The 8,993-nt window shown below is 38.1% G+C and overlaps 1 long non-coding RNA gene across 1 annotated transcript; it reads left to right on the plus strand.

The window, feature by feature from the left end:
• Positions 1–2,134: 2,134 nt before the first annotated feature.
• LOC122179422 lies at positions 2,135–4,320 on the plus strand. The gene is made up of 3 exons (XR_006178684.1): positions 2,135–2,236; positions 3,132–3,324; positions 3,882–4,320. It is a non-coding gene; the product is annotated as an uncharacterized LOC122179422 (long non-coding RNA).
• Positions 4,321–8,993: the final 4,673 nt, after the last annotated feature.

Consider the following 8,993-nt stretch of genomic DNA (forward strand, 5'->3'; position numbering starts at 1 on the left):
AGCTGCTGTACTTCTGGTGGCCACGTCTAGGGAAGGAGGTGGCATGACTAGACCCAAAAGTGAAATGGGAACTGAGGTCAGCTGATGCTCTGCAAGATGAAAAAAGGAGACATCTGGAGAAGTGGAGAGGCAGGGGCTGTGCATAGAAGGTCCAAAGCGTGGGAACTGCAGAGATCAGGCAGAAAATACCCTGAGATTTCTGGGGGCAGTTTTCTAATGGATTTTATCTCTGAACTGTAGTGGAGCAATCTCACACTACTGCATTAGGGGTGACATAAAAATCTCAGCCAACTGCATCAAGTGCATTTAAGATATTTTGAGGAAATACAGTGTAGAAAATAATCAGGAAAATGGATAATAATCAGAAATTCATTTACTGTTTATATGTAATACCTAACTTGCTGGTGTGCTTTGCTGCATAGAAAATACAGCCCTCTAGATACCTGTGCTATTCCTAATCATCCAAACCCTGAAAATATCAACAAATACAGAATCAGTCAGAAAAGACTTGATTTCCAGACCTTAACCCTTAATCTTATTTCCTCCCTTCTTCTCACTATCACTGCAATTCATTTTTCTGGTGATGCTACGACTGCAGAACTTTAACTAAAGTCCGTAATCTCTCAAGAGCTTTCCATTTAGCTCATGGCACATTTTGGCTCATGAACGTTTCTTAACTCGGCAGTGGGAGCATTTCGATAGTAAGAAGAAAATACCTGAAGGCTTCAAATTTAATACAAATGTGCAGTCCTGTGCAAGCATTTGCACATCTAGTTAAATTAGCCTTCAATTAAACCACAGGACGTAACTTTTGCTCTTATTGTGGTCACTTGCAATTGTTAAGGTTAGTGAAAAAAATCTAGTGAAAAATGAAATGCTTCAGCATCAGGAATTTCAGTCCCTCTGAGTGACTGCAGTTTAGGGCTTAGAGCTTCAATTGAGTTACTGCAGTTTAACAGGCTACCATGCATCAGCTAAGCTGCAGAAACACTCCGTGTGTGTCCTCTTCGCCTTTGACAAATGTAAGGTGATTTGACTTAGCTTAATCTATTTTCATTGCAGGCTAAATTGAATTACCTCATATTTATGATGGGCTATAAGGGCACTCAAAGAGAGTTATCTAGGTTCAACTGATCTCTGGTAACTTGCTTAGCCATGGTCGCTTGGCTGTGGGTGTAAACCCTGAGCCACCTTGTGCTCATAGGAGAAAGCTGACGTGAACTTCAGCAGACATAGATTTATAACTCCCGATGAAGTAGTTTGGGATGTGGTCAGCCATTGACGGAATGGCTGGAATTGGCTTTTAAAGGAATAGAGTTGTTGGCAGGACACCTTCTTAATGTGTTTTTGATGCTGGACCTGAGTTGTCTTCCCTGGTCATCAGAACCTGTATTAGTTTGAACCACAGAGGCACAGAGGCTTGTCTGCCTTACCTTTCTTCCTCAGGTTCTTTAGGCAGACATTTGGGATAGAGCTGGGCTGATAGCTTTAACTCCCTATGGGTTTTCTGTGAGGCTGCTTTGGTAGAGTCAATTAGTTTTAAATTTGGTTGTTCTGCCATAACCTAAGTATTCTTAACTGAATTGTAAATTTAAATGTTAAGTGTTGCACTGAATGTTTAAATAATTCTAAAAGCACTTGGAGCATGGGATAAGTGCTGTAAAAATCTAAATAAATGAGTAAATTAGTTAACAGCATATGTGATAATGCAAACTACTACATGTGTGCAAAGAGGCAGAGCTGTGCTTGAAATGGTTGCCAGAGCTTAGATTTCCTTGCTACATGTGAAACCTTTTCACATTAGCAGGCTGCTTTGTTTATTTATTTATTTTAAAGCATTTACCTGCTGTATAACTGGAGAAGAAGATGAAGCTGGCAGTTTAGACTGTCAAACCGAGGTTTCAGCTCAGCAGTGAGGTTCAAAGAGATTAATCTGAACTCAGCTGTTTACGTTACTGATCTCGTACCAGCTGGGTTTGTGGCATTAAGACGTCAATAGTACAACAGAATTTAACTAACAGTTTCATCACTGACATCATCTTTGAAGGTACAGATGATTGCCTCCTTATGTATTGGGACATATTTCTTCAAGACAGGACTCTGCTTTCATGTGGGAGGGAGAGGAAGGAGAGAGAAGAGGTGAGGGAGTCTTTAAGTGAAGTTAATTAGAAAATGTCCTAATACATATGTGGCTTATTTAAGCTGGTTACAAGAAAAAGGAGCCCATTTCCTCATGGTAAGAATAGACTTATTTTTTCTTTTCCTCCATTCTTTCAGCTGGCACCAAAACAGAATAAGATAATAATAAACTGCCCTACATGCAGTAGCAGTATTATTTTTAATGGTTCAACCTTGAATGGAGTAGAGAAGACTCTTGGAAGGGCAGAAGTTGATAATGGAGTTTCTTCAAATCGCTCCCCCTCCCCCAACTCTATACAATAATTATTAATCAAAGGTAGGTGGACTGTCGTTCAGTGAGGCTCTTCTGGTAGTTCCCTTGATCCAACATAGGCTCTGTGTGATATTTGGAGTTGGTGAAGATGTCATTGACCTGGCAGGCTGACCACCAGTGTTCTTCTAAAAGGGCAAAAAAAAAAAAAAAAAAAAAAAAGATGAGAATACTGAAAAGAAACAAAAGTACATCTGGTTTAAGGATTTGAGAGACCATTTAAATGAAGGGAAGATTTTACTAATAAAGCAGAGTTTCAGTCTGTTCTACATACAGAATCAGTCTCTTGTTGAACAGGCTTTGCTACCATGCTCTGGAGTTGGGGGGCATGCAGGTAGAGGTGTAGATGATTGACTTTCAGGGAAAACAAGGAAGCCAATGTCCAAATGTGAAACGGCTTTCTTTACAGAATAATGATACAGCAGATTTTGACTTAGGTGTCCCCTGAAAGCCTTTTCATCCTCTGCTGTAGTGGCTGCTGTACCCCCACGGAACACTGCGTCTTTGAAGGAATTCACAGCGTAATCCTTTGGTTCGGCGTGCATTGTCCCTTAATGACAGACATTAAGTACCATCAATGAAAGCTGTTTTAAATAGGCTGCAGATGCATTTGGACAGTGGCTCCCTAAGTGGCACTTTGTTGGAGGGAGAGGGGGTAATCCTCCTACTGCTGCTTCTCCAGGTAGAGTGGAGCCAGCAGAAGAGGGGGTTCCTGTTTCTACAGCATTTTCACCTCACCTGGGATTTAGCGCTACATGAAGACCTGTTCAGCAGAAGGAAATGCTTTCCGACTACGACCTCTGAACGGTTTAATTGGGATTTAACTGTTCCTATTTTTTCCACTCCATGTGGGAGTCTGGAGCTCTGTTTACAAGGTGTGTCATATCCTCTCAACCCCCGAGTCCTTCTCCCCCCTCCTTTCATTTTATGTTCTGGACAAATAGGCAGAAAGATACTTTAAAAGTGAATGCACGCAGAAAAATCCACAATTACCATCCCAGATTTTGCTGTGAAAACTTTACAACAGCCATACTGAAAAATCTTCCCCTACCCCTCCTACTCCTTCTAAGAGAACGAAAAAATCCATCAAATTAACACATCAATGAGTTGATTGTAATCTCCAGGGTTCAGTGTAGCACTTTCTAGCCTCTCAGACAGGAGGCCAGCATGATTTATCAATGCAAACCTAATAGCATCAATATGAATCTAACTAAAAATCAATATTTCATTACCAAATTGTTAGTGAGAATGAAGAAAAATTGCCAGAGTCAGAGCATTCTCTAGGGTAGGAGCATCTGGAGTTCAATGTGACAAGATGAGTGATGCATGACTCGGGGCCTGGGGAAGGACACTGGGAGGACAGGCCACTACGTAAGGCGAAGACTCATGAAGAAAGCACTTACTTTTTTTTTTTACTTTTTTTTTTTTAAAGCTTTCTCTAAGAAGAAAGGAAATGTCTGAGAAGGAAAAATGGAAGGCACACTGCTGTTTACTAAAACTGATGCAAAGTAGGTCAAACAACTGAAACAAACAGACCAATCTCTGCTATGGACACCTACCCAGAACTGGTTTTCATGGGAAACAAATGAGGAAAATATAGTCAGTGGTCCAGATCTTGATTTCAGATACAAATGGTAGAAATTTATAATAGATTACAAAGTGGGAACAATTTTGTTTCCTGTCCCATAGTGCTGAAAGTGGATTTGGTCACTTTATTCTGGGTTTTATGAAATTTCAGATTCGTGGTGCATTTCTGTAGATTGCAATGTAGAAAATGTACAAATCTGCTCATCCAGGAGGCAGCAATACTTGAAACAATGTATTTGCTTAAGAGTGTACTTGAGCAATTAATGTATTTTTTATTTAAGGAAACAGAGCAAGAACTGCATGGAACTATGCCAAAATTAGATTCAAAGCATAACTTTATATTGCATTAAGTCATAGGTCTATTCTGGCAGCACGGGAAAAGTCTGCATACAGAAATGTGGAAAATGAATGAGAAAAACACTGAAATGTAACTTTGAATTGAGTTTCTTTGACCATTTTGTTTTACTCAACTTCAGAGTGCATTAGCACGTTGATAACAGATTGAAACTTTTGTGTCTTGGTACTCTTTGATCACTTGGGACATCTGAAAGTTATTTGAATATATAGCAGCGCCTGTACTATTGAGCATTTGTCTTTTTAGGTTGGGAATGTCCATGTCTTTTGGACTCTCAGTGTTCAAATTTTTGTACAACTTGTAGTCTTCTGAGGGAGAAAAGTAGGTGGCTTTCTCTGAGCTTTAAATCCAGTAGCTCTGGAGTCAGGTTATGGGTGATCCTCTCAGATCTCAGCTGTCAAAGGAAAGAATATGTTATGTCTTGAATTGGGAAATGGTGGTCAAAAAATGCATTCTGAATGCTTGAAAACCGGAAAGATTTTTTTTTTTCCCAAACTACTTTAAAAAGGAAAAATATAGTAGTTAATCTTTTATTTATTTACTTATTTGTTTCATTTAACGGAAAGCTGCAGTTAACAGTTCTGAGATTTCTGTCCTCAATTGACTAAGTCTGCTCCATATGGCTCAGGTAAAGTCAATCTTGCTTTCTTTTTTTTTCTTTTTTTTTTCTTTTTTCCCCCCTCTCATATTTTGGGAGAATTGGAAGTGGGGAGAGAATTTCCAGGCTCACTGAACTTACTGCTCAGAACAAATTTTGTTCAAGTCCCCACGTTTGTAATTCTGGCAGCCTGTGATACATCAGTAATCTCTAATTCCCTTACTCCCTAAGAACTGTCATTATTTTATGTATTGACTAATACAGTTGTCTCAGGGTAAATTTCTCCTGAAATCGAAGTTTACTTCTTGCATTAGAAGTGAAGCCTACTCCCTTTTATAACTGACAGATTTCTTTTATAACTTTGCATTTATTGAAGGCAGTCAAACCAGAAATGTCTGGGATTTTTGTTTGTTTAGTTTTATGATTTTGTTTTCAATAAGGTATTAACTGTACTACAAACAGAGCAAATAGGAAGGTCAAATACCTATTTGTTGATTTCAAGATTTTTCTGGAAGATGAGACCTGAAGGTATCGGTAAATAAAAAATTCAGAGTCTTTGTAAACAGGAACGCCTTGAAAGCACCAATGCCAGCAAAAGCTTCTGCTTTGCTTCTATGAAGATTTTATGTAGCCCCAACTAATGAATGCACAGAGTGTTTTATATGAATTTAAAGATATTCTAATAAACACTGTAAAACACAAGAAAGCAAACATAAGCATACATGTATTATTGGTGGAAAAATTGAGACTATAATTTAGATTCAGATAGCAAATGGAGACAAACGTAAGATAGAAGTCATTGAGAGGTTTTTTTTATTTATTAAGAATTTTCATTGTTATTAATTTATATGCCTCACTTTTTGTAGGTTCTGTTCTTATATACGTTGAAATTTTACTTGAACTGAGTCTGAAACTGAGTGACATCTTTGCTGCTAGTGAACAGGTTGAAAATAGAAGACAAGATTCAATCAGACAGACTAATTAGGGTACCCAGTCAGGATGGAGTCTTGAATATTCACTACACATTTTTTGGAAACACAGTACTGTGCAAATCTTTGCAGACTGATTGATAACATCTGCCAGCCAATCATCCTTAGTGATCGGTGAAAACAACTAAAACAATTAGAAATCTAACATCTATAACAGTTTCAGGAACTGCTTAATTAAAAAAAATAAAATAATCAGCTCTTATAAATGATCTTGCAGCCACAACCATGTAATGTCTTGATTGGAAGACTGAACATCATAGCAGTATTTTGCATAATCATTTGCTTCTGTATTGCAAGGGTAAAATGCCTTTGGAGCTCAGATCTCAGAGGCTGAGCAGTAATGGGGTATAGAAGAGGACAGCATGAGAACAGAAGAAAAACACTTCTGCTAGAATGAAATATCTTCTGGGTGTTCTAGGCATAAAAAAAAAAAAAAAAAAAAAAAAAAGTAGAGCAATGCCAATTTCCTAGGTGTATTGCCAACTAGGAGGTCCTGTTGGTATGCTGCAGCCAGACAGACAGTGGGCTTTTGGAGGAAACCATTTTACATGTGCCTCTTTGCTGCTCAAATTCTTCATTTCCAGCATCTGGGAAGGCAGAAGAGCACATGCTATTTTTGAATTCGTGTGCTGGTATTAGCAATGCGTGGTGACATGGCAACCCACTAAACAGACAGCATCGTATTTTCTCATTACGTTTATCTTCTGCCTACCTTCAGCCTTTTTGACACAAGTGTATAGGCCAAGCATATAAGAAGAATGATCTCCAATTCTTTCACTGGTTTCAAAACAGCCCAGCTATGACTGTGGTCACTCTCTCCAGAGACAACTGAACACCTGATATTTTTGTTTGTGTGGATGTGCGTAGAAACTAAATACTAGGCTGGCAAGGTGGAGTGATTGGAAAGGTGTATTGCTTTTTCAGTTACAACTGCTTGAAATTTGGGGGACAGATAGCTTTGGTTGAGATTTTGCCTTCAGACTGAACAAACAAATCTAATATCAGAAAATGTACAGGAGTACTCATAAAAAAATAATGGCTAATCACAGGCATTGATTACAGACATGCTGTGCAAGGCATAACTTGTAGTCCTCCTACTCATTCAGCACTTGTTATCTGCTGTCATACTTTCTGCAAACGAAAGCTGGGTTCCATTCAACCATTCTGTTAACATTCTTTGCCTTCAGTCCTCAATACTTGATGGAAATTAAATGAACATTCTGGTTTCTAATGATTCAGTGGACAGCTGGACTGCATGATCTTAGATGTCTTTTCCAACCTTGGTGATTCTAAAACTCTATGCTTCTATATGCTTTTAGCTCCTTGAAAGCAGTTCTTGCATTGTTCACTCTTGCTTTTTAAATCTTTCTCTCACTTAAATCCTATTCTTCTCCCCATCTGTTCCTTCCAACCTTTTGAGTTTTTTATTTTATACTTTTAAGCTCATGTCTAGTTTTGACCTTCTTGTTGATTTATTAGTATTTTATTTTGATTTCTGGATTATAACCAGTAACAACTATGGCTCTCCAACTTGACTTCTCAGTATTGCCTTGGAAGCAGTTAAGCAATAGGCCAGTGAGAAAGCTTATTCCCTATAATGGATATACTTCATGGTATACTTGATATGAGAGTCCTTGATAGAACACTTTTACAGTAGGAGTAGCTTGTTAGTAACTAGACAACCGTGTTCTGTGCATTGTAAACACTTCTGCTCACTGCCAAATTTCAATTTGCTTGTAAAGAAATTAGAAAGAAATATCCACCCAGGTCTAATAAGGCAGTTATTCATCTCTTTAGGGGGAAAAGAAAAAGATGGAAAAAAGAAAGTTATTAGAATAGCTGATACTTTTGACATTTTATGTGTTTATTTGTGTATCTGCAAGGCTTGTGTGTAAAATAGACACCTGTTAAATATATGGTGTGACTGGTAGTAAAAGTGGATTCTTTTCACAGGTTTGTTCTTTACAATCAAGGAGACTGAAGAATTTTGCCATTTATGTAACACAGCATAAATTGTTTCACAGTAAATCTGCTTAGCAACTTTATTTATGGAAGAATGACGTGCATTTTCTATGACACCTAATACTTTGGGTTTTCATTTTGACAAAATTGTGGTTTTACTCCCCTCTACCTCAATTATTTATATTCAAGATTCATTTAGCAGTTTGTCTAAAAGGTAAGTTCCAATAGAATTGTGTTATAGTATAGAATTTTGTGTTTCTAGCATTAAAGTGTAGTATTTCCAGGCAATGCTTTTTATTTATCCTTTTCCTTTGCACTGTCAGATGCGATGTAGCATGATAGTTGTCCTTTTTAAAAGTATTTAATTGCTAGTATAGTGAATTTGTCATGAAAAATCAGAACACTTACTGTTTTGGCTCCAGACACTTTTCTCTCCAGTTTAGACATGCAAGCATGATTCCAGATCCCCTCTCCATTGGTGCATAGTAGGTTTATTATTTGTATTATAGCAAGACTCAAAGTTCATATTTAGGGGTTAGTTGGGCTTAGCGTGGAGAAAAAAATGAAAAAGAAAAGCATTATTTCTTAATCTCCCTTGCTTCTGACCTGGGGAAATTATTTCCCTCTTACTCATGTACTTCTTAGTTAATGCTGAACAAGGTGTTGTGCTTGAAATACTGCTTTGTGAACTTCCACCTAATGTGGAAGGACGAACTAACTCTAGTGACTGCTTTTCCAGCATTCTAAAGGTTCTCTTCTTCCTGTCCTCTTCATAGGTAACTGGCTGATGAGTACGTGCGCAGCTGTGTGAATCTGGTTGGATGTTCACTTGTCTTTTCTTTCTATCTCTGTGCTTTTTGGCAAGTTTCTCTTTGGGGTTAGTCACTGAAGAAGTGAGCAGTACCGTTGTGGTGGTTGTGAGCTCATGTTCTTGAGTGTTGTGTTAAACTTGGCTGGGTTATTTGCTCTTTTGACATCAGATAGCCTCTCAAGGCTTTATGAAGGTCTCTAGTCACTTGCCAGCTCATCATTGGTACTTTATATACTTATCAG

Source organism: Lagopus leucura, unplaced genomic scaffold, assembly GCF_019238085.1.
Source record: "Lagopus leucura isolate 7727_CA_CO unplaced genomic scaffold, USGS_WTPT01 Super-Scaffold_100002, whole genome shotgun sequence".
In the NCBI taxonomy this organism is placed as follows: Eukaryota; Metazoa; Chordata; class Aves; order Galliformes; family Phasianidae; genus Lagopus; species Lagopus leucura.